Source organism: Peromyscus leucopus, chromosome 10 (assembly GCF_004664715.2).
Source record: "Peromyscus leucopus breed LL Stock chromosome 10, UCI_PerLeu_2.1, whole genome shotgun sequence".
In the NCBI taxonomy this organism is placed as follows: domain Eukaryota; kingdom Metazoa; phylum Chordata; class Mammalia; order Rodentia; family Cricetidae; genus Peromyscus; species Peromyscus leucopus.
Window position 1 is genome coordinate 32,910,885 of NC_051071.1, and position 25,005 is coordinate 32,935,889.

General features: G+C 42.7%; 1 pseudogene; it reads right to left on the reverse strand.

The window, feature by feature from the left end:
• Positions 1-22,836: 22,836 nt before the first annotated feature.
• LOC114690916 lies at positions 22,837-24,457 on the reverse strand (annotated as a pseudogene).
• Between the last annotated feature and the right edge of the window lie 548 nt (positions 24,458-25,005).

The following is a 25,005-nucleotide window of genomic DNA, read 5'->3' on the forward strand; positions in this document are numbered from 1 at the left end:
TTGTGTGTAAGTATGTGGTCAATTTTGGAGAAAGTTCCATGAGAAGCTGAGAAGAAGGTATATTCCTTTGTGTTTAGGTGAAATTTTTTGTAAATATCTGTTAGGTCCCTTTGGTTTATGATGTTAGTTAGCTTCAGCATTTCTGTTTAGTTTTTGTCTTGATAATCTGTCTATTGGCAAGTGTGGGGTGCAACAGTGTGTGAAGGTCAGTATGTAATTTAAGCCGTTAGTAGTGTTTGTTTTATGAATTTGGGGCCCTTGTGTTTAGTGCACAGATGTTAAGAATTATTCCGGGTGGTGGTGGCACATGCCTTTAATCCCAGCACTTGAGAGGCAGAGGCAGGTGGATCTCTGTGAGTTCGAGGCTAGCCTGGGCTGCAGAGTGAGTTCCAGGAAAGGCTCCAAAGCTACACAGAGAAACCCTGTCTCAAAAAACCAAACAACCAAAAAATAAAATAAATAAATAAATAAATAAAGAAAGAAAGAAAGAAAGAAAGAAGGAAAGAAAGAAAGAAAGAAAGAACTACAATGTCCTTTTGGTGAACTTTGCTTTTGATGAGTATGTAGTGTACTTCTCTATCCTGATTAGTTTTTGTTTGAAGTATATTTTGTCAGATTTTAAATGGCTACATCAGCTTGCTTTTTATATCCATGTGACTGGAATATCTTTTCCACCCTTTCATCCTGAGATGATGTCTATCTTTGATGTTACGATATATTAGATACAGCAGAAGGATGGATCCTGTTTTCCCATCCTTTCTGTTAGTCTGCCAGTTGAGAATTGAGATACTAAGAGATATCAATGAACAGTGTTTGTTGATTCCTATTACTTTGTTGTGGTGTGTGTGTGTGTGTGTTTCCCTTCTTTGATTTACTGGTGTGGAATTATTTATTCCTCATGTTTTCCTGGGTGTGGTTAATCTCTTTAGGTTGGAGTTTGAATTTTCCTTCTAGCACCTTCTGTAGGACTGGGTTTATAGACAGATATTGCTTAAATTTGGTTTTATCATGGAATGTTTTATTTTCTCCATTTATGGTGATTGGAAGTTTCTCTGGATATAGTAGTCTCAGCTGGTATCTGTGGTCTCCTAGAGTCTGTAGAACATCTGTCCAGGCTTTGCTGGATTTTAGAGTTTCCATTGTGAAGTCAGGTGTAATTCTAATAGGTCTGTCTTTATATGTTACTTGATCTTTCTCCCTTTCAATTTTTTAATAGAAAATTTCTTTCTTTGTTTTGTACATCTAGTGTTTTGATTATTGTGATTATTATTAAGCCACGGGGACTTTCTTTTCTGTTCCAGTCTATTTTGGTGTTTTATATGCTTCTTGTACCTTGATAGGCATTTCCTTCTTTAGGTTAGGGAAATTTTCTTCTATGATTTTGTGGAACAAAAGAACCCAGTGGGTGGACTAGTTATCAGCCTCTATAGAGATAACTTGAACAAGGCAGCCCAACAACAAAGCCAATATCACCACCACCTAGTTTGGAGGAAAAATAGTCAATGCAAGTTTAAGAAACTCTAGAGAGAAGCAGATACATATAATTATTAAATATAGGTCCGTTAAGAGTAGACAGACAACTTTTAAATGGTTGGAGAAGTATTGATGCCAGATAAGTTAGCAATGAAATTACAGTTTAGTGATGTTTTCTTTTAGCACACAAACATATTGACAAAAGCGAAGCTGAAATTAAATAAATTATCTAAAGGAGAATAGACATACAAGTGATGGATTAAAATCTGATAGAATTTAATGCACATTTATGTTAAAAGCTCTCATGAAAAGTTCTTTTAATATAGGGAAGGGCCATACACTCCAATCCTGCAGCGATAGCCTTTCTTCTCATTAATAGCAGGAATCCACACTGTGATGGTCTGTCACCACTACTGTGGTGTGGTTGTGGAGGTCTTGGTATTTCTCTAAGAAATACACTGTAGTGCCTGGGGTGGTGGCACAGTCCCATAACCTTAGCACTTACATGACTGAGACTAGGGCTAGCCTTGGCTACTTAGTGAGGCTTTCTTTTAAAAAACAAACCACAAACAAAAGTATAAATTTTGAGATTGGAAGGGAAAGAAAAAGTGACATTAATTATTGAAGATATTTTGATAATTATACAAAACCTCACTCACTAGCTGTTAGAACTAATAACTCCACCAGAAATATCAACACACTGTATACAATTCTGATCTGAAGTATTTCTTTATATCAGCAACAATAAATTAGGACATAAAATGGAAGATAAAAGAACACCATAGTCATAATAAGTCTATAGCATATTTAAGATCTACTTAAACAGAGAGCATATAAGAACTTCTGTACCTAGTGCTGGGGATAGAACCCAGGTCCTCACACATGTTAAGCTACATCCCTGATCTATGCAGGAGAGAAACCTACAGCTTTAGAAAGGAAATAGACAAAGACTGACAGTGTGAATATGACGTCGTGATTGTGAGTAGAATGTGAAAACAATAATGGAGTCAACCTAAAAAAATTTACAAATCAATTCAGAGTCAAAAAGATTTAAGATGATGTTTTGACAGTTAACCCATATTTTCAAATTAGTGGCGAATGTTAAAAGTCCACGAGTAGTGAAATGAGTTCTTAAAAAGAGAAGCAAATATGGGGTGGTTCTTGAATAGATACGAAGGCTTGCTACAAAGCCCTGATGACCAAGCCCGTGCTGTCCCAGCACTATTCATCTACAGCAACCAAAGGGGAAGGGAGGGTTCTGAGAGCGAAGGCATGCCTGCTAAGGGACTGGATATCTGATAGAAGACAAGACACATTAGTGGGGACAGATTGATTTTAGGAAGTGGATACTGGGGAGTGAACTCAGTGAGGAAAATGTGAAGCAGGAGCTCTACCTCAGATCATAAGCAAAGGGAGGACTGTTTACATGACCTGACTTACCTTACTATAAATCATAAAAGTAGGAGCTAATGAAAAAAATAGACTTTCAAATGGAATTAAAAATACAGTATACAAAATGTTAGTAATACACAATGAACTGCTGTAAATCAACAAGAAAAAGGTAAGAAAATAAACTCAATCAATGACCAAAGGAGGCAAGGAAGAGACCTATAGAATAGGAACAGCCTAACAACTTTAACATTTTCATTTAATATTATTTTATTTTTATACTAATTTATTTACTTATTTTAGACAACATATCAATGTATAGCCCTGCTAGCCTGGAACTTGCTACATAGACCAAGCTTTTCTCAAATACACAGAGATCTGACTGCCTCTGCTTCCTGAGTGCTGTGATTAAACGTGTATGCTGCTATAGCTAGGTTTTTTTTTTTTTTTTTTTTTTTTTTTTTTTTTGTGTGTGTGTGTGTGTGTGTGTGTGTGTGTGTGTGCCTGGAGTGTCTGTATGCGTATCACATGTGTGCAGTGCCTGCAGGACCAGCAAAGGCAGGGGCATCTTTTCTGTCTGGATTATAAAAATCTGTAGATAGGAGAAGAAACATGGAACATGAAATGATAAATCAAAGAGCACAATTTAGGAGTTACATAGATAAATCAGATTTACTGATGGAAGCTAGAGAGAAACAGTTAAAAAGAGAGAAAACATGATTATCACTTTAAAGCAAAGATAGGAAAGTTATTCAATGTGGGGCAACTGGTCAATCCATACCTGATGAAGGTAAGGGAGCCACAAACATATGTCCTTTCCCAGGTGCGGTCACCTGTACAGGATCAGACCAGATGGGGGCTTTACTTAAATTGCATAGCCAGTGGCCATAAAATAAAATAAAAAGGAATCCTGCTTAAGAACAGCCCACAAGATGGCGCTGTGAGCCAGTAAGAATATTTATCCACTCCAGGAGCCGACTCCTGTTTACCTTTTCATGGTTTTCTTTATTCTTTGCTAATATACTGCAGTCAGATCACATGCAGTGTTTGTCTATTAAAAATGTTGGCATTTGGAAATAACATTCCCAATATTCATGATTCCTGCTTACTTTTTATATAATCCTCAGTAGACTTTGGAAAAACCTTCATTTAAATCCCCATGCTAACACAGGAAGCTGGATCTAATTCTTAATTTACTAAAAGCCCCCATAAAGCTGTGTATAGAAACTGCTGGCATTTGTTGGTCCTTGTGGACTTCAAGGTGGGGAAAGACAGGGGAAAATAAAGAGGAGAGGAAGAGGGTTTCCTAAGTTTGATCAGGAAAGCAAAGAACACAAGCTTTAGTCATGATCAGCAGGGCACAGGAATGAAGGAACTGGAATATCTATGTAGGTGCTATGTTGCTTCCAGAGTAAAGAATCTTGGTATCTTAAAGTCTGTATTCTCTGAGATGTTCACAGAACCCTGCACTACTTACTATTATCATGCATTAAGAATAGCAAATGGTTTAAAGTAGTTACCAAAACGATGAGTTAAAATGCATATTTTGATCACAGGACATCAGATACAATTTAAAGGGCATGTCATCAACATCCGAGGTTCTTTGCTAGCTCTCTCACCATTTTTGAATTTCTAAAGCCTCCTGTGTGAGAGCAGGGTAAGCAAACCCACAGCTCACTAGGACAGAGATACTCAGACAGGCTCAGAGATGTGTGGAAGGTGACAAGAAGCAAGTCATGAGTGAGATAGCATGTGAACCAGATTTTATTCGCAAAATGGGGTGAAGACATCCACTACTGTAGAGGTGTGCTAAACCTTACCACACAGCCAAACTCTAAGGGATAGGCTTAGACAGAGACAGTCAACATTGGCAAGCCTAATTATTTGGTAAAAGTAGGTTATATTACCTACTTCTAATGATGTGAAGAGTCTTTGGTTGCAACAATGGAAGTCGATTTTTAGCATAACTGATGACAATCTGATAAATGACTTTCCTGATTCTAACTGATGTCCATTGTCTTTGTAAAGGAAGCCATTGGGGAGCACAACATGGCTGCAACACCCGAGGAAAGCAGCACCTGGCTTTGGAAATGCTGCATGAGGAGAGACTTGCTGACCCACCTCGGCATACAGGCACACTCCACAGCCAGGGAAAACGAGGACCCTTGGCTGACAATCCTTGTCAGAGAAGATGAGTTATCTGAGGAAGAAGTTGGGGTGCTATTTCAGAAGTGGAAATAAGTGGCTAGCAGTCAAAAGCACCAAAGGCTTATTCTTAAGTTGTTTTAGGATGAAGGAAGCCTGGGACAGCATTCCAGGCAGAGCTCACTATAATGATGTCGGTTGGCTGTGCATTTAGACACTATATGCCAGATACTGTTCTGTTTCTTTATTTGGTCCTCTTAAGAGCCATAATTTGATTCATTCACAGTTTGTTAGATTCCCTCTTTCTTTTTTAGTTCATCACTATCATCATCATCATGTAAGTGATATATAAGAGAACCATGTGAAAGGGAAAAAGATGATTTTTTGTCTCACAGTTTCAGAGAGGTCGGTCCATGGTGATTTGGCTCTATTGTTTTGGGGCTGTGATACAGAGAACTATGGTGGAAGAGTGTGTAAAGTAGTGCTGTTCATATTATAGTGGTCAGAAAGGAAAGAAGGAGAGGGAGATGGAGACAGAGACAGAAAGACAGAGAAAGATGCTAGAGGGCTTCTCCTTTATCCCTTTTGTCTGTGCTGGGGATCAAACCCAAGATCTCATGCATGCCAGGGAGGTGTTTTACTGCTGAGCAATCTCCCCAGCTTTTCCTTCTCTTTCATTCCATCGAAGCCTTCAGCCTACTGGATGGTGCTGTCTACAGTTAGGGCTGATAATTCCTCCTTGGTTGATCGTCTTCAGAAACGTCCTTATCACCACAGCGGTTCCTTAGGCACTTCTCAATACAATTAAATTGACGATCAAGGTTAGCCATCACGTGGAGGAAGCAAGTGGAACCACTAAGGTAAGGAGGCAGGTGACTGAGGCACGTTTGACCAGAGTGCCAGGGCTGAATTGAAATCCCTTCCAAGCCCAAAACACCAAAAAACAACAGTGCCAGGAGGGTCATTGAAAAAAAGAAAAAATCAAGAGGGAGAGTTAATCTCAGATGGAAGCATTTTGGACCTAGAAAAATGGCAGTTGCAGATGACTCCACCAAACTGTGTCTGGAACTCAGTCGCGTGCCCAGCAGTACGTGTGCTTCCCATTATCTGATGACCCTCCTGCCACACACTTTAGGAGCTGTGAAAGCGTGCAAGTCATTATTACTGTTGTCATTTAACCTTGAACTGGCTTGGTCTAGAAGGCCACCTTTATCTAGTGCTATGTTGCTTGCTTACGGGCCAAGCTAGTTTCTATGTGCCTGAACAATTTCTTTTCCGTGTTCCTTCTTAGACGTCAGTTTATAGCATGTTTCTTGTTACAAGAGCACAACACCAAGTCTGTGTGTTTTGTCAAGGCACCTGTAAGAGGAGAAGCCTCTGCCTTATGGGTGGGACTGGGTCCTACTTCCCTCCTCCCTGTGCTTCTTGCCCTTGCTACTCAGCCTCTGAAACTGCCTTGAAGAAATTGGCTGCGGGACCCAGCAGTCATGTCTGAGCTATTTATCACTGAGGAGGTGAAAGCAGCTAATCACACAGCTACGAAGGAAAGAGGGAGATGCCCCATGTCTATGAAAGGTCCTTTAGTACCAGCATCAGCTTGGGAAGCCTCTGAGCCTCAGATTCAGTTCAATAATCAAAGCCTCCTCAATACCCTACAGGCCCCAAGCACATATTCCCACATATCCTCCCCAAACCGAAAGCTCAGTGCTGCAGGCAGGCTCAATCCTCCCCCACATCTCCCTCAAACACAAGACTCCCTCCAACCTGCCAGGGCAGCAAGGGCACACAGCAGCCACAGGTTACTTATTTTCCAGAAGGATAAATGAAAGCCTGTTTTCAGCAAGCTGATTTCCAAGAAGCCCTGACCCACTTCTGGATGCATCCTGGCTCTGGTGGTTTCCAGAATATCACCAGGGCACTTTTTCCACTGTGTACTGCATGTTGGAATATACATTGGCTTTACAAGGCACAAATAGCTGAACTGCATAATGTAACCCGATGTTCTGACAACCTTACTTATACTCAGGCTAAATTTAAAGGTCACCACGCAGAGAAATAATGGCAAGAGAATGAAAGGGCCTTACACACAGATCTCACAGACGTTTCCTCATTTTTGAGAGTTTTACTCCATAAAATAGAGGCACAATTGCTATGAGCTTAAAAAAATTTATAACCAGAGAATCTATTTCTTGGAAACACAGCAGCTTCAGATAGAATGCCATACTAGGTAGACAAGTGATGGAGCTATCGCTTAGATGGTTTTCATCTTATTGGGATTGTTCTTTCTTTTCTTCTGCATTTATACTCATCTACACACATAAGAACATGCTTTAACGACTATGATCAAAATATATAGGAGAGAGAGAATCCTCATTTGTCAGAGATCCCAGTTTAGTAGGGAAGAAAGTCATGGAAACAAAAACATTAAGAGGGTGTGAGGTGACAAAAAAAAACAGATTTGTGGGTGCATACATAGAGGGAGAACCCTCAATAATCCCCAAAGGTGAATGACATTTTCCACAAAGAAGTAATGCTTTAGCTGAGTGTTAATAAGTAAGCAAGAGGAAGGCATTTTCTGGGAGAAGTATGACACACAGAGGGGCCAATGCAATTAGCAGCTCCATAGGGCAAAGGGCATGTTGTGGTTAGTCCAAGAGACAGTCTAGACCAGAGTGGATTCACGGTTTCAGAAATTAGATTGGGAATGCTGCAGCTAGGAAGGGATACAGAGGGTGGGAGTGGTTTAAAATACTGAAAACAAAAAAGCAACATGTGTGACATCCCAGCCCCAAGACCAGGTGCATGCTCAAGGGCCGAGTGTTCATCCCAGCATGACAGAATGCCCTCTCCCACTGACACTGTTTTGTAACACACCAGCAAGAACCACAGTGGCTCAGGGTGAACAATCGCAGAAGGCACTAGAGGTGGTGAAGCCTCAGTGTCTACAGCTACATCGGGCTGAGGGGCAATGATGGAAGGTGTAAGCTGGTGTGTTGAAAAAGTATGAAGAGAAAGAGAAAAGATGAACTAGAAAAATATTCAAATGATAAGGGCCAAAACCTTCCCCAAATTAATGACAGGCATCAAATTAGAGATCCAGAAAACTCAGAGATTACCAAGTATGGTGGACACTTAAGAGCATATGCCTAGGTATCCTGTTGTAGAATATTATTTTAAGATGTGTTACATTTATTTATGCTGTGAAACATTTAATGATGCAAAGATGTGTTGCATTCTTTTATGTTGCATCTATTTAACTCTGTGAAGCTGTGTTACTTTGCCTGTCTAAAGCACCTGATTGGTCTAATCAAGAGCAAGGTAGGAGAAAGGATAGGTGGGGCTGGCAGGCAGAGAGAATGAATAGAAAGAGAAAAAAGAGAAAAGAGATCAGGGAACTAGAAAAGGAGGAGAGGAAGACTCCAGGGGCCAGCCACACAACCACACAGCCAGACATGGAATAAGAAGGAAAGAAAAGATATATAGAAATAGAGGGAAGTAAAAGCCCAGAAGCAAAAGATAGATGGGATAATTTAAGTTAAGCAAAGCTGGCTAGAAACAATCTAAGCTAAGGCCAGGCTTTTATAAGTAATAATAAGTCTCTGTATGTATTAATTTGGGAGCTGGGTGTCAGGCCCCACCAAGAAAGCCAAAGAGCAAAGAGAAGGAAAAAAAAACCAACAGGCATATCATTGTCAGACTCTGGAAAGCAAGATGTACAGAAGAATCCTGGGAGACACACACTAGCATGGGAATATCACATGGTGTCCATTAATAAGTACTATTTTCCATCAATTAAAAATTGTTAAGTATTTTTAAAAAATACTTAACCTACAAGAGGAAAAGTGTAAGAATTTCACCAGAATCCTCCCATTTGAACCATTCAAGGATAGAGAGAATAGGGTGAATTATTCTTGTGAGTAGTGACAGCGGGGTTTTTTTTTTTGGTGATAATTACATTAAATCTGGTCATTGGGCAAGATGGTCATTTTCACCATATTTTTTCCAACATGGTATTTGTATTGATTATTTGTACATAATACACCCCTATGCCACTCACTCACTTCCCAGTCCTCCCAGGTCTACCCCCACACTTTTGTGCCCTGCCTCTAAAAGAAAAAAAAATGGAAAGGAAAAGAAATATATATATACCAAGTCCAATTTGTGTTGCTAATATATTCACTGGAGCATGGTCAAACTCCCCGAGGCAAGCCTCTTAAAGAAAACAGAGTAGCCACCCCTACCCCAGAAGCCATTGACTGTGAAGAGCTATGCCTCAGCATCCCCATCACAACGCTCTCTTTAATGGCTTACTGTCTATACTGTTTCCTTTGGGGCGGGAGGGAGGCTGGGGGAGTCAGATTGTCACAGAATCCTTCAATATCTCTCATTCTCAACTGTGAATTTGTAGACATTGATAGCACTGCAAAAGAAGCTTCCTTGCCTGATGCAATCAGTGGCAGCAGAGATCATGGACTTACACATGGTTTTGGGCAACATCTTGGACCACAGACATCCATACCACCTCCAGTGGCAGTATGCGCCATGGATCTCAGCATAGCCTCCAGTGACATCGACATCAACATGGCCCCTGGTAGGCATGACAAACCACAGACATTAACAAGGCCCTTGGTAACAGCATGGACCATGAACATCAACATGGCCTCAGGTGGCAGCACAGGTCACAGACACCAGCATGGCCTCTGCTAGCAGCATGGACCACAGACATCAGCATGACCTCCAGTAGCAGCACAGATGGCAGACAAACCACATGGACCACGGACACCAGCATGTCCCCTGTCTGTGGCATAGACCACAGATACCAACATGACCTCTGGTGGCAGTAGGAACCACAGAGGCCTTTCAAGGAGGTCCAATCCAGAAAAAGAACTGGTCTCCATCTCGAACATCTTGTTGTTGCTCAAAGCCAGGGCAATTGTGCAGATGGGCAGTACAATGGGGTCAGAGCCTGCACTGAGCAGTAGGACCTTGGACCCAGACAAGACCCTTGGAAACAGCCTGGACCATGGACATCACTATGGCCTCAGGTGGCAGCACAAGCCACTCAGGTTAGTACGACCCCAGTGGTAGGCTCTGCCCATGGACATCAGCATGGCTTTGGGCTGCAGCCTGGACCACAGACATCTGCACGGCCTTTGGTGGTAACATGGGCTATGGATGTCAATCCAGCCCCCAGCCACATTGGGTCCACTGACTCACATATGACCCTCAGTGGCAGCATGGGCCAGGGACATTAGCATGACCCCAGGTGATTGCATGGGCCACCTACTTTGACATGGTCCCTGGCCTGCAGCACGGCCCTCGGACATCAGCATAGCAGTGGCCCTAACCATGGATATCTGCATGGCCTTGGGTGGTAACATGGGCCACAGACATCAACATGGCCCCCAGCTGTATCGGAACCACCAACCCACCCATGGCCCTCAGTGGCAGAATGGAACGTGGACCTCAACATGGCCTCAGGTGGCTACATAGGCTACTCACATCCACATGGTCCAGCCAAGGCAGCAAAGCCTGAGGACATCACCAAGGCTTCAGTCAGCAGCACAGACCAAGTATGTCCACATGGATCTTGAGCTTCATCATGGCCTGGGACAGCTGCATGGACCACAGACACCAACATGGCCTCCAGTGGCATCAAGGACCATGGTGGTCCTGAGAGGAGGTCTAACCTAGAAAGTGAGCCATTCCTCATCTCTGGCCTCCAATGTTGCCCAGAGCCAGGGCGATTCTGCAGCCAGGTGGTATTTTTGGGTGCTAAGTCTGTGTCTGTGTAAGCTCCGGGCTGCTGAACACCACCCAGCCAACCTACTGGACACCAGTGACATGTCAATCTCAGCCTTCTCTCACACCTATCACTTCTATCACATTTCCAGTTCTGCCTCTCTCCACAGCCCACATTCCACTCCTGTGCTACCACGAGTCCACATTTTTAAAAGCCTCTTCCCATAAGACTTGCCTTTTTAACGTTGCTCTGGAGGGACTTCCAGCTCTGTAGACTCCTCTGCTGCCTTGTCTCCCTTCAGAGCCTCCATGGGGCCCTCAGGCTCCTCTGGGCTGCTCTTTGGTCTTGGGGGTGCCAATGGCTGCTGCCATCTTGTGTTACCTTTTTTTGTGTACTTCAGATCTCATTTCTTGATGGAGTCATTTCACACTCCCTGTTTCAGAGGTTTAGTATAATTGTCATCATAGCGGGGAGCATGGCAGCATGCAGGCAGGTGCTGGAGCAGTCGCTGAGAGCTATATCCTAATCCATAGGCAGAGTGGGCCATCTTCACATATTAATTTGGGCAATCTATGAGCTTGGGATGTTTTTAGATTTTCTAGTGTCTTCCTCAGTTTCTTCCATCACCTTTTTAAAGTTTATATTTCAGTGGTCTTTCATGTCCTTGGTCAGGTTTATCCCTAGGTATTTTGTGTTTTTTAAAGCATAGGATCATATCATCAGCAAATGGTGTTAAATTGATTTTCCCCCTTGTCTTATGTGTGTCTTTTTAATTTCATTCTCTTGCCTTATTGTTATAGCTAAGAATTTGAAGACAATATTGGACAGGTGTGGAGAGTGGGCACCTGACTTACGTGCTGACTTACACTTATTGATTTACATATATTGAGCTAACCTTATATCTCTGGTCATGGTGTAGGTGTTCTGGAATTGGATTGGTGAGAATTTTATTGAGCGCTTTTATGTCTATGTCTATCATGAAATTGTTCTATATATACTTTTTTGTTGTGTCCTTCTCTAGTTTTGGTATCAGGCATTGGCTGGTTTCATAGAATAGAGATATTGTTAGCCTTTCTTTAATGGTTCCATAAAATTCAGAAGTGAATCCATCTGGTCCTGGTTTCTTAGCTGGGAGGTTTTTATTATTATTATCGCTTATCCAATATCATTGGTTGTTATGTTTCTATTAAGTTGTTTAGTTTATATAGTTCAGATTTAATTCTAGTAGGTTATATATGTCTAGAAATTTGTCAATTTCTTTTAGCGTTCTCAGTTATTTTTTTTTAATGTAAGTTCTCCAAGTAGCAAAGTAACCCTGAATGATCCTCTGTAATTTATTGGAACCCACAGCAACATTTGAATCTCTAATTTTGTCAATTTGGATCTTTCTTTTGTTCAGCTTGCCTGGGTGTTTGACAATCTTATATATTATTTCAAAGAACTAGCTCTTTGATCAGTTATTTTAGTGTCCATTTCATTAATTTCTGCTCTTATCTTTATTATTCATGATCACTTTCTGGGCTTGGGTTGCTTTTGGTTTTCTAAGACCTTCAGATACATTGTTAGTTTTATTTGAGATCTTTATGACTTTTGAGTAAGATTTATTTTTATAATTTTTAAGCATGTGTGTGCGCACTGTGCATGTGCTTAAAGAACGCAGAGGTATCAGATCGGATCAGTAAGTGTTGACAAGTCAGCTCCATATTTGCCATCTGTAGTCTATGGGATAAAAACCAGCTTGGAATCCAAGGCCCTGTCTGACGTTCTAATTTGTCTTCCACCTTTTCCAGTCACAGTCTTTGTTTAGATAACCAGTTAACTCATAGATCCTTAGACAGACTAGGAACAATCTTGTCTCACAATGTGGAACTGGCTTTGCTAATTAGCTGATGGGACCCAACTCCAAGGAAATCTTTTTCTGTAAGAAACTGATTAGGTAATGGCTGTGAAATTCTCGTGGTTCATTATCTAGACTAATGCCCATCTAATGAGTCCCCGCTGGAGTGTACCTTTGTGAGCATCTCAGCCTCCTCTCCCTCTGCTGAGAGTTGCCTCTTTTCTACTCTGTGAGCTTCAGATGGGTTATTTCAGAGTGCCACTGTCTTTGCCACAGACTCTACCAAGGATAGGTACTTAGAGATCCCATTAGACTTCATGAAGACATGGTGAAAGGGGAGGAAACCACGTGCTTTCCTTGATGAATAGAAAGAACTTGTTTGAGACTGAAGATGCACAGGGTACAACAGAGTAGGGAGACAAAGAAAGACATAGGATTTACTATGAAGATAATCTATTATTGAGATTATTCCAACTAAAGTGCCTATTATATGCCCCAAACTTCTCTACATAATAGAAATATGGAAGTAAAATGTAGAGCTGTTTCTCCAGTAACTGATGGAAGCAGATACAGAGATCCACAGTCAAACACTAAGCCAAGCTCTAGGAGACCAGTTGAGGAGAGAGAAGAGGGATTCTATGAGCAAGGGCATCCAAGTCATATGGTGATATTTTATTTGTGCTGAAATGTGGTTTTATTTGTATGCTAATAAATAAAGTTTGCCTGGAGAGTAGAGGTCATAAAGAGCCAGAAACAGCAATTAGGTGGTGGTAGCCCATGCCTTTAACCCAGTCACATGGCAGGCAGAGTCTCTGTGTGGTCAAGGATACAGCCAAGTGTGGTGACATGAGCCTTTAATCCCAGTACCAACCATAGAGACCTGGAGGTCTGTATAATGATGAGGAAGTCATGTGGTTGGGTTTAGAGCCAATGAGAAGGCAGAACAGAAAGCCAATAAAAACACAAGTCAGGCAGGGAGAAACTCTCTCTGGGGAAGTGACTGCGCTGAGGTGGTAAGATAAGGTAGTCGTGACTCTCTGATCTCTTTGGCTATTTACCTCTGTATTTGGCTCTGTGTTTCTTATTTACTAAGACTGTTTAGAAATTCTTCTACAGGTCATGAAGGGGAAACCTATAGACACAACCAAACCAAACCAGTGGGAACTCATGAAATTTAGTTCAACAGCTGTGAGCCTGTGTGTGACTGGTCTAGGCCCTCTGCATAGTGAGACAGTTGTGTAGCTTGATCCGCTTAAGGTTCCCCCTGGCAGTAGGATCAGAATCCATCCCTGGTGCATGAGCAGGCTCTTTGGAGCCCACTACCTATAGTGGGACACCTTGCAGAGCCTTGAGGCAGGAGGAGGGGCTTGGACCTGCCTTTACTAAATGTACCTCCCCATGGGAGGTCTTACCTTCTTGTAGGAGGGAATGGGGGGTGGATTGGGAGGAGGAGGCTGGAGGGGTGGGAGGAGGGAAGAGGGGAATCTTTGATTGGTATGCAAAATGATTAAAAAAATTTTTAATTAAAAAAAGATGTGGGTCATATAAACCCTCCTCTTTCTCGATAAATAGACTCCTGGTGCTCCACCCAGGGCCTAGCTGTGGATGTCTGCATCCAGATTCCTCAGTCCTTGGATGGGGTTTCTGGCACAACTATTAGGGTGTTTGGCCATCCCATCACCAGAGTAGGTCAGTCCCCGCTGTCTCTCGACCATTGCTAGCAGTATTTTGTGGGGGTATCTTTGTGGATTTCTGTGGGCCTCTTTAGCACTTTGTTTCTTCCTTTTCTCATGTGGTCTTCATTTACCATGTTCTCCTATTCCTTGTTCTCCCTCTCTGTTCCTGATCCAGCTGGGATCTCCCGCTCTCTTTCCCTCGACCCTTGCCCTTCATTGCTCCCACTTATGTCCAGGTTGTTCATGTAGATCTCAGCCATTTCTCCATCATTGGGTGATCCTTGTGTGTTTCTTCGGGTCCTGTTTTCCAGGTAGCCTCACTAGTGATGTGAGTAGCAGTCCAGTCATCCTTGTTCCACATCTAGTATCCTCCTATGAGTGAGTACATACCATATTTGTCTTTCTAAGTCTGGGTTACCTCACTCAGAATGATTTTTTTTCTAGATCCATCCATTTGCCTGCAAACCTCATGATGTCATTGTTTTTCTCTGCTGAGTAGTATTCCATTGTGTATATGTGCCACAATTTATTTATCCATTCTTCAGTTGAAGGGCATCTAGGTTGTTTCCAGGTTTTGGCTATTACAAACAATGCTGATATGAACATAGCTGAACAAGTGCTCTTGTGGTATGATTGAGCATTTCTTGGGTATATGCCCAAGAGTGGGATAACTGGATCTTGGGGGAGATTGATTTCCAATTTTCTAAGAAAGCGCCATATTGATTTCCAAAGTGGTTGTAAAAGCTTGCATTCCCACCAGCAGTGGAGGAGAGTTCCCCTAGTTCCACATCCTCTCCAGAATAAAGTGTCTTCAGTGTTTTGGATCTTAGCCATTCTGACAGGCGTAAGGTGGTATCTCAGAGTTGTTTTGATTTGCATTTCCCTGATGATTAGGGATGTTGAGCAATTCCTTAAATGTCTTTCAGACATTTGAGTTTCCTCTGTTGAGAATTCTCTGTTTAGTTCTATAGCCCATTTCTTAATTGGACTGTTGGTTGTTTTGATGTCTAATTTCTTGAGTTCCTTTTATATTCTGGATATCAGATGTGGGGTTGGTGAAGATCTTTTCCCATTCTGTAGGCTGTAACCAAGGTTGGATAAAGCACAGGGACAAATAGCCAAACGAATGGAAACACATGAACTATGAACCAAAGGCTGAGGGACCCCCAACTGAATCAGGCCCTCTGCCTGGACTGAGTCTATCAGGTCAATCTCAGTCCTCGGGGGGAGGCTTTGCCCTGGAGGAGGTGGGAATGGGGGGTGTGCTGGGGGGAAGGGGAGGGGGACAGGAAGGGGGAGAACAAGGGAATCTGTGGCTGTTATGTAGAACTGAATGGTATTGTGAGACAGTTGATTGGCTTGATCTGTTTGGGAGGCATCTAGGCAGTGGTACCAGGTCCTGGGCTCATTGCATGAGTTAGCTGTTTGAAACCTGGGACTTATGAAGGGACGCTTGGCTCAGTCTGGGAAGAGGGGACTGGACCTGCCTGGACTGAGTCTATCAGGTCGATCTCAGTCCTCGGGGAGGCTTTGTCCTGGAGGAGGTGAGAATGGGGGGTGTGCTGGGGGAAGGGGAGGGGAACAGGAAGGGGGAGAACAAGGGAATCTGTGGCTGTTATGTAGAACTGAATGGTATTGTAAAATAAATAAAATAAAGTAAAAGATGTGGGGCTGTGAGAATAAATATATCTCTCAGGTAGAATTCTAAAAATTTATGTATAGCCCTTAAAGAGGTAGGGAACAACCCCTTACTTTTAAAGTACAAGCTGTGCATAGCTATTTCCTTTGAAAGGGTAAGGAGTATTGTCATGGTGGATGGGTCTGACATATATATTCTAGCTTGGTAATAATTGAAGTTGTGATGGTCTGTATTCATTGTCAATTTGATGGTACCTAGAATCATTAAGAAGATAAGCCTCTGAGAGATTATTTAGATTAGGTTAATCTCATTTTAATTGTGAGTGGCTCCATTGCATAGGCTCTTGTTCCAGACTGAATACAGCAGAGAGTGATCTGAGCACCAGAGCTCATCCCTGTAGGCTTCCTGACTGCAGGTGCAATGTGACCAGTCACTGCAAACTCTTGCTGCTATGACTTCTCTGCCACAATGGACTGTACCCTCAAGCTGTGAGCCCAAACAAGCCCTCTCTCCCTCAGGGTACTCTTGTCACAGTATTGATCACAGCAACAGAGGAAGCAACTAATGCAGACATCAGTATCAATAGACTTATACATGTGAATGGCATATGGCCTTGACATGATGCAATGCAATTGTTTTTTCTTCTTTTTCTCCATGAAGCTTTATTCTGATAGTCAGAAAATCTTAATTGAAGGGCATTTTCTGAATATCTTATCAGCATTTCTCAAAAGTGTTGGGTTCATTAAAAAAAAAAAGTCTTCAACATCACAACCAAAGGAAACCCTAGGGAGACAAGAAGACTAGATGCTGTCAGATTCTAGCTAAGTTCAAGAAACAGAAAGGAGGATGTTGATAAAAGTTAAGGAAGATGGAATACATTTATAAAGTTCAATTAATAATGCCATATCAACATTGGTTTGTTAATTATGACAAAAATACCATACCTAGATAAGATGTTAATAATAGGGAAAATTAAGTCTGGGGCATATGGGAGATTTTGGTATCATCTCTATAAATTTCCTTTAAGTAACTCTTCAACTCCCTTAAAACAAGTTATCAAGAAGATTAGGTTAAAAGTAATCCTAAAGTAATGCAGGAGGCTGGGGAGCCAGTTTGGTAAAGTGCTTCCTTTGCAAGCATGAGGCTCTGACTTTAAACTCCAGCATCCACTGAAGAAAAGCTGGTGATGATGGCACACACTTGGAATTCCAGTGCTTGGGAGGCAGAGATAGGGGGATCCCTTAGGATTGCTGGCCAGTGAGTCAGTCTAGCTGATGCTGCAAGTTCTAGGCCACTGGGAGACCCTGTCTCAAAACACAAGTGAATGGTGCTCCTGAGGAATGACATCTGAGATTATTTTTCTAGCTTCTACATGTGCATATTCACAAGTGCACAAATTGTAAGTGCATTAACATATAGGAGCTTACACACACATACACACATACATGCACACACACAATGAGACAGAGAGAGGGAGGAAGGGAGGGAGGAGAGAGAGATAGGGAGAGAGAGAGAGAGAGAGAGAGAGAGAGAGAGAGAGAGAGAGAGAGAGAGAGAGAGGTAATTAAGACAAGGCTCAATGTGATGCCAACTAATCTGCTCTTCATTATGCTGTGTCTTTAGCCACAAGAAACCCAACATGTGGCAGTATATGGCTGAGGGTCAAGAACCTTATGAAACAGGCAACATCCCCAGGAACAGTGTCAGAATGGGGACACGTGCCAAGGAGAAAAGGCATTCACAGCTGAGACCTCATGGGGGGACATGCAAAGGCTTTCCAAACATAGGAAACAGATGGAACAAATGTACACAGGCGGGACCTTCCATTTTCAAAGATTTGTAATTCTTAAAAATCTGTGTCTATGAATGTTTGCCTGCATATGTATGTGCACCATGGGTGTGTCTTCTTCCTGCATAGACCAGAAGAGGGTTTGAATTCCGAGGAAATGGAATTACAGGTGGTTTTGAGTCATCATAACGATGCTGGGAATTGAACTCAGAACCTCAGCAAAAGCACCAAGTGCTCTTTACCTGGAGGCAACTTTCCAATTCCAGTGTTTTTTTTCTTTTGTTTTTTCAAATGCATGAGTGTCTGTGTGAGTGCATTCTCTCTCCCTCCCTCCCTCCCTCCCTCCCTCCCTCCCTCCCTCTCTCTCTCTCTCTCTCTCTCTCTCTCTCTCTCTCTCTCTCTCTCTGTGTGTGTGTGTGTGTGCACATACGTGCATGTGCATGGGAGTGTGTGCCTGCAGAGACTAGAGGGAACTTCGGTTTCCCCAGAGTAGGAGTTACAGGTGGTTTTAAGTTACCCCACTTGGGTGCTGGAAACAGTACTAAGGTTCTGGAAATACGAGAAGAGCTCTTAATGAGACATCTCTCCAGCTCTTTCTCCCATTTTTTAACAAGATACATTAACTGGAAACCCAGTAGCAGCCTTTGATTATATCTGTTGATTTGTTTCCCATTTCGAACTCCATCTTACTTTTGTGCTGTCTATTGTATTAGTATACTTCCTGAACCTCCTCCAAATGACTTGGTATAGGCTCCCTTCCTCACTCACAGTGCGTACTAGTTGGGTTACTGGTTCAGGCAGTGAAGCTTAAGTGCTTTATGCTCTGGTTTCCTCCTCTTTAAAATGGGGATAAAATGAGGCGCTACCATAGGATTTTCATGAGGTTTAAAGTTCTTACTGTGAGGAAAGAGTTTAAGAGGGAGCCTGGCACATAACACTGTGCAAGTAGCAGCTGTTAACTTAATAATAGTCTCTTTGTCTTCAGACTGTGCCGAGAATTGCACACAAAATTCTAAGGAGCAAAAGCAATGCATTCTGTATATTTGCTTTACCATTACTTCCTTCCGCTTTGATCATACCCATTGCAATTGCACTGTGATCACGTGAGTGTTCGCTGTCATCAACTCATTCCTTCTGTCAGCTTTGAGCACTCACTGGATACAGGGAATATGGTGGGAGGCGTAGTTGAAAAATAAAATGACCTCAAGGCCTACTATGAACAAAATTTGTAGCTGGGGATTTCATTGTCCATGTAGAGAAAGGAAGTGTGTGTGTGTGTGTGTGTGTGTGTGTGTGTGTGTGTGTGTGCAGGTGTGGGTGTTCCAGTTACCCAATGCCTAATGGCTAGCAAAAGAGGCTAATCAGTGAATAGCTCTTGGTAAGGAGGGCAGAGAATTCAGATAGAGGGGCCACAGGAAAACCATCTACCACCCTGAGGAGGGTGTTCTGAGGCAGAATGCTATAGTTTAAGATGGTGGGGAGTGGAGATGGGCACCAAGGTGCTAGAGAAAGTTAGGTGTCTTCTGTAACGTGGCTCACTCATCTGTAAGGGCAGGATAGGAGCGTCAACTTCTTTATGATGGGGCTGGTATACTGTCCCAGTGAGTTAACAAAAATGAATGCACGTGGAACAGCCCTGGCACACAGGGAAAATTCTCAAGATGCCAGACTCCAGAGAGAGTTTCACCTCCATCCACCCATTCCACCCATTTCCCAAATTGTCCCACTGAGGCAGGTCAGCATGCACCCATCTGTCCTTACAAGAAAATTCCCCGCAGTCCCATGACACCAGTGTGTAAGCTCCTTAGCCATCTTCAGTAACAACCACTGGGACCTGGCTCCTTCTCACACCAGACAGTGGCAAGGACTTGAAATGATGCCCCAGAGTGGATTATAAGATGTCTCTTATCTCTTTCTTCCACTCTCACCTCTTTGCCTGCTGCTCAGAATGAACCAAGTGCCTTCTTCTGCCTGACATCCCAGCAGGCACCGGAGTCAGCGCTTCCCCATTCCAGCCTGACTCTAGAACCCCAAGAGTGTAGTGGGGTCAGGCCAGAGACAGACTGTACACCCGCAAAGTGAAAGCGGACTCTTTTCTCCACATCAGAAGCTTGTGGAGCATGGATGTACCTGTCGCAGCCTGAAGCTGTGTGTTCAGGCTGAAGAAAGGACTTTGGACGAATTTTCTCTCTAGTTCACTTGCTGAAGGGCCTGTGCTGTGTGCACAGCGTCTCTAGAAGCTGTTTCCTGAGGATCAGTGGGAAAATCCCCACAACAGGATTGCTCATGTGAACTTGAGATTTTATGCAGGGACCCACACACAATTACCGTTAAGAGTCTGTTTTTGTCACTGTGAAAGCCGGTGGATTAGGCCTCTCGGAAGAAAGGGAAAGGCTGCTTTTGAACTGGGCTTTGTTGGCTGCTTTGCCATGGGACAGTCTTCATGCTGGTAGTGCATTTACTAAGTAAATGTTTCCTTTCAAGGTCAGGGTTTTAGAGCCCAAGGCCACCATTGAAACTTCAAGGGTAGAGCTGGAATAATTCAGCCTCTAAAATATAAGAAGCTTTATTCCCAAAGTGTAGAATGTGAGTTAAAACAGAGACTCCACAGTTTATACTCTCTGGTTATGGCTTGTATCTCCTTTTGCTTTTCTGTTTAACTTGTCCTAGGTGGAGAAAAACGCTGGTTCCATACCAGAGTGGGAGAGGTGTACTGATTTCAGAGAATTGGCTAAGGTCAACAGTCTTGGATTCTGGCATAGTCTCAATCTTTCTCCCAAATCCAGGTGATGAACTGATCCACAGCAGCTGAATCCTAAGTATGAATAGACCTCCTTCATACATACAAGCTGAAAGAAAATTCTGGAAAGAAACCAAAGCTGAAGCAATGGATAGAGCTGAAGGATAAAGGCCTAAGGGTACAGCTTCCCATTGCCACCCAGAGGGGAGGATGAACATAGGGCAGGGTGGGGTTTGCTTGTCATTTCCATCCAAGCATTCCCTCCTTTTAGCTCTCACCTACAAGGAGAGGAGAGAATGCCTTCTAATAGAACACATTCAAGATATTTCATGAGGGATTATAATATAAATATATACCAAAATGTGTCTTCTTCTTCAAAATGCTCCAAAAGCTCTGGGTGACCCCAAGAGTCATCTCACACCCTATGGACGGTAGGGCTTTGCTTTGACCACTGTTGATTCAGACAGTGTGAGCCCAGGGCTCTGAGAGATGACTTGATTAGTCATTGATTGGTGTGCATGAGTTTTGAGGATATGTGGATAGAAAACCCACCTGTGGTGATATTGTGTTCCTCAATATATTGTGCACCCTAATAAAATTATCTGGGGTCAGAGAACAGAACAACCACTGATAGACATAGAGGCCAGAAAATGCTGACACACACACCTTTAATCCTATCACTTGGGAGGCAGAGATCTGTGTGGATCTCTGTGAGTTAAAGGCCACACTGGAAATAGAGCCAGACAAGGTGGCACACACCTTTAATCCCAGCACTTGAGATCATGTCTTGCTTGGGAAATACACACGCCTTTAATCCCAGGAAGTGATGGCAGGAAGCAGAAAGGTATATAAGGCCTGAGGACTAGAGGTTTCGAAGCTTTGAGGCTTTTAGCAACAGTTCAGGTGTGATCCATTCGGACGAGGACTCAGAGGCTTCCAGTTTGAGGAAACAAGATCAGCTGAGAAGTTGGCGAGGTGAGGTTAGCTGTGGCTTGTTCTGTTTCTCTGATCCTTCAGTGTTCACCCCAATACCTGGCTCCGGGTTTGTTTTTATTAATAAGAACTTTTTAAGATTTGTGCTGCACCTACCTACTGGGAACAGCAAAGTTATGCCATACCTGGCTTCTCTTCAGCTGCCAGTGAGACTACATTTCCTATTAATGAACCACACCAGCTGGCCGTCCTGATTGTGCTGGGCATTGCAATAGCCTTCTACATATTTATATAAATATAAGCCTCTCTTGAAATCCAACCTGGTTTTGATAAAGTTCAATCAACCATTCATTCTACAGCCATCATATATTATCCATCATTCATTTTTGTACTGGTCTTTTAAGATTTTTTAATGGAAATTAAAAAAAAATATCTTTAGATTTTAGTAACATTTAGTAACATTAAGATCTCTGATGTCCTGGGTATTTCTCTAAAGAAAAAGCATTAATGTGTATTTTAGTTTTTTTTTTTTCTCCAGCAACCTTTAACTCTATAGATAAGTCATTTGATTAACCATTGCACAGATTTTAAACATCTATGAAAGTTTCACGTTGGACACATGGGAGCATGTAAAAGTTGCTGTAGTTTAAGAATCACTGACTAATTTGTGTTCCTGGAGGCCATTTTTAATCATGCTGTTGAAGGCAGGTGGGCTTTGCCCAGCTTTCCCATCTGCACAAGGGGATATTGAGGATGGCTCGGTGGTGGTAAGATACAATACATTAGAAACTCTCTCCTTCGCTCTTTGACCCTTTCATTAAGTCCACTCGTGTTAAGGGTTTGCCCTCATAGTTGTTTCTTCTGAACTATTGCACCCCATGTTTCTTTCTTTCTTTCTTTCTTTCTTTCTTTCTTTCTTTCTTTCTTTCTTTCTTTCTTTCTTTCTTTCTTTCTTTCTTTCTTTCTTTCTTTCTTTCTTTTTACCAGAAAATACACACCAACTTTATTAGAACAACAGAAACTTCCAATTTCTAAGTAGGAAAAAAACATGAAACCAGTGCCACCGGGAAGTGTTATATCACATTACTGTTCTGATGGCTCCTGGCCGCACTGAGGGTCACAGAAGACCACCACCATCACAGCTGCTGCAAGGCCATGCTTTGCCTGCAGCGGCTTCGTTGTCAAGGTCGCAGACAGAAGACTTGTTTTGAAGTTTTTGGTGTGGAGAGAATCTATCAAAGTAGAGAGCAGAGCCTTGCTTCTCCAACTAGAACAAAACAAACTACGAACTAACCTAGCAATTTGTCTTCAGTCTGCTAGAGCGCTCTGTCAAGACCCCTCTTTCATCCCCACCAGCATGGTGAGGAAAGGCAGGGGTCAGGGGTCAGGACACTAGCTCTAGTGGGCTGTTCTGGTGACATGCTGGCCTCCAGTCTCTCTGCTGGTGGTAGTGGGTGTCTTTTCTGGCAGCTGCAACAGCGTGATGTGGGAGGAAGGAGCCGCCCACCCATCACCTCTTCTTGAAGCCGTTATTTTTTTCGTTCATAGAACAGGTCTGTTTTAGAGCTCCCCAAATTGACAATCTTTGGGCAACCATCTCTATCCTTCTCCTGAATGGTGCACTCTTTACAATAGTAGGCATCCGAGACTCCGGGACCTCCACAGATCACACACCGGCCCTGGTAAGACCCATAGTTACACTCATCACATATACGAACCAGGGTGCATGGTCGCACATAGGAATCACAGATCACACATTTGCCATCACATTTTTCACTCAGTCTTCCGATAGCTACACCAGCCTGCTTGCGGCAGAAAATCAAATCGGATGATGTTTAGCCACTACTCTTTTCCAAGCCGGCGGCCGGAAGCTGAGAGAACTTCTGCACGACCTCTAACCTACACCCACTTCTCCATGATTGGCCGTCGCACCCCATGTTTCTTAATGAGTGTTCATCTTCTCTCTATAAAACACCTAGCTTAAAAGCTACCTCCACAAAGAGGCCTTTCTACATCATTTGACGAAGTCATCTTGCCTCCCTGATTGGCTCTATTTTTTCAACCTATTTATTTCCCATCTCCCCATCAGCGTCTTATTCACTGCTAGAGCTCACAACCTGAAGGATGCCTGCTTCAGTATGCACATTACACTAAGTGACTATTTAAAAACATTTTAACCTTTATTTTATGTGTATGAGTGTTTTGCCTGCATGTATGTCTGCCCACCATCTACATGCAGCACCTGTGGAGGCCAAAAGAGGGCATGCGATTCCCTGGGACTGGAGTTACAGACAGTTGGGAGCCACCATGAAGGTGCTGGGAATCTAATGAATTGCCCTGGAAGAGCAACCAGAGCTCTTAACTGCTGAGCCGTCTCTCTGCCAAAAGTGGATTTTTTTTTAACCTCTTTAAAAATTATCCTCTACTCATGAGTACTTGGATGTGCTAAAGCTTAATGTCTCAATCACACAAACTTTAGAAATATGAGAGGTAGGGTGGTGTAATGGTCTTTGCTGCTTGTTAATCTGACATAAGCCTTTCTGGCTTAGGCCAGGTGGGAAGGCTTAAGATCCAGGAGATGGGCTGAATACGGTGTGCAGGCAGCTCACTCTGCTGTCCTTGAGCTGTTGGAAAGCAGTTGGGATGGAAGGCTCAAGGACCATATTCAAAAGAGAAGTCACTGGAAGAGCTCATGAGTTCCTTGTGGCAAATAATGAGTTGTCCATTGCGCCAATGAGTGAAGGGAAGAAGCTAAGATTCCATAAGGGCCAGTCTCATCGTAATACCTTAGGTCAAGAATTAGCTATTTTCTTTACTCTCAGAGAAACTTTTCTCTTCTTAGAAACTGTTATCTATGTATTGTAAAGTATATGAGTCAGTATTGCAAAGGGTCCCAGCCAATCAACAAGCATTTCTTGCATACTCACCATGTGGCCTGCAGTGCAGTAGGAAAGTTTCTAGTCACAGCCTCCTGCAACTTCAAAGCACTCAGGGGTGCTCCTCATAAACAGATTTTTAGAATGATGCACTACAAGCTTACGCCAGGATGGATTTTAAATTACAAGTATTGGATTTATCCAAATCATCTGCCATTCTCAGTAAACACCATGGAGTTGCCAGACATTTCATTTTTCAAATGCCCCCTCACAAACTTCATTAACTTCTTTAATGTTGGATCCTGAAATGGAAGACACATGGTCTAACCATTATGGCAAACATCACAGGCAAACTTTATGAAATAATGATCAAAAACATTAGTGTCTTTTCTTGGTGTTTTAAAAGAAAAATATAATGAACTATCAGAGAACATGTGTAGACCTTAGGAAAACCTATAAACTGTACCCTCGAAAGCAAGTAATTTCTCAAGGCAAATTTTTTTATTTTTTATTTTATTTTTTTTTAAGTAAATTTATTTTACAACATCATTTAGTTCAACATAATAGCCACAGATTCCCCTGTTCTCCCACTCTCGCCCCCCCCCCCCCTCCCCCCACCCCACCCCCCATTCCCACCTCCTCCAGATCAAGGTCTCCCCCGAGGACCGGGATCGACCTGGTAGTCTCAGTCCAGCCAGGTCCAGTCCCCCACTCCCAGACCGAGCCAAGTGTCCCTGCATAGGTCCCAGGATTCAAACAGCCAAC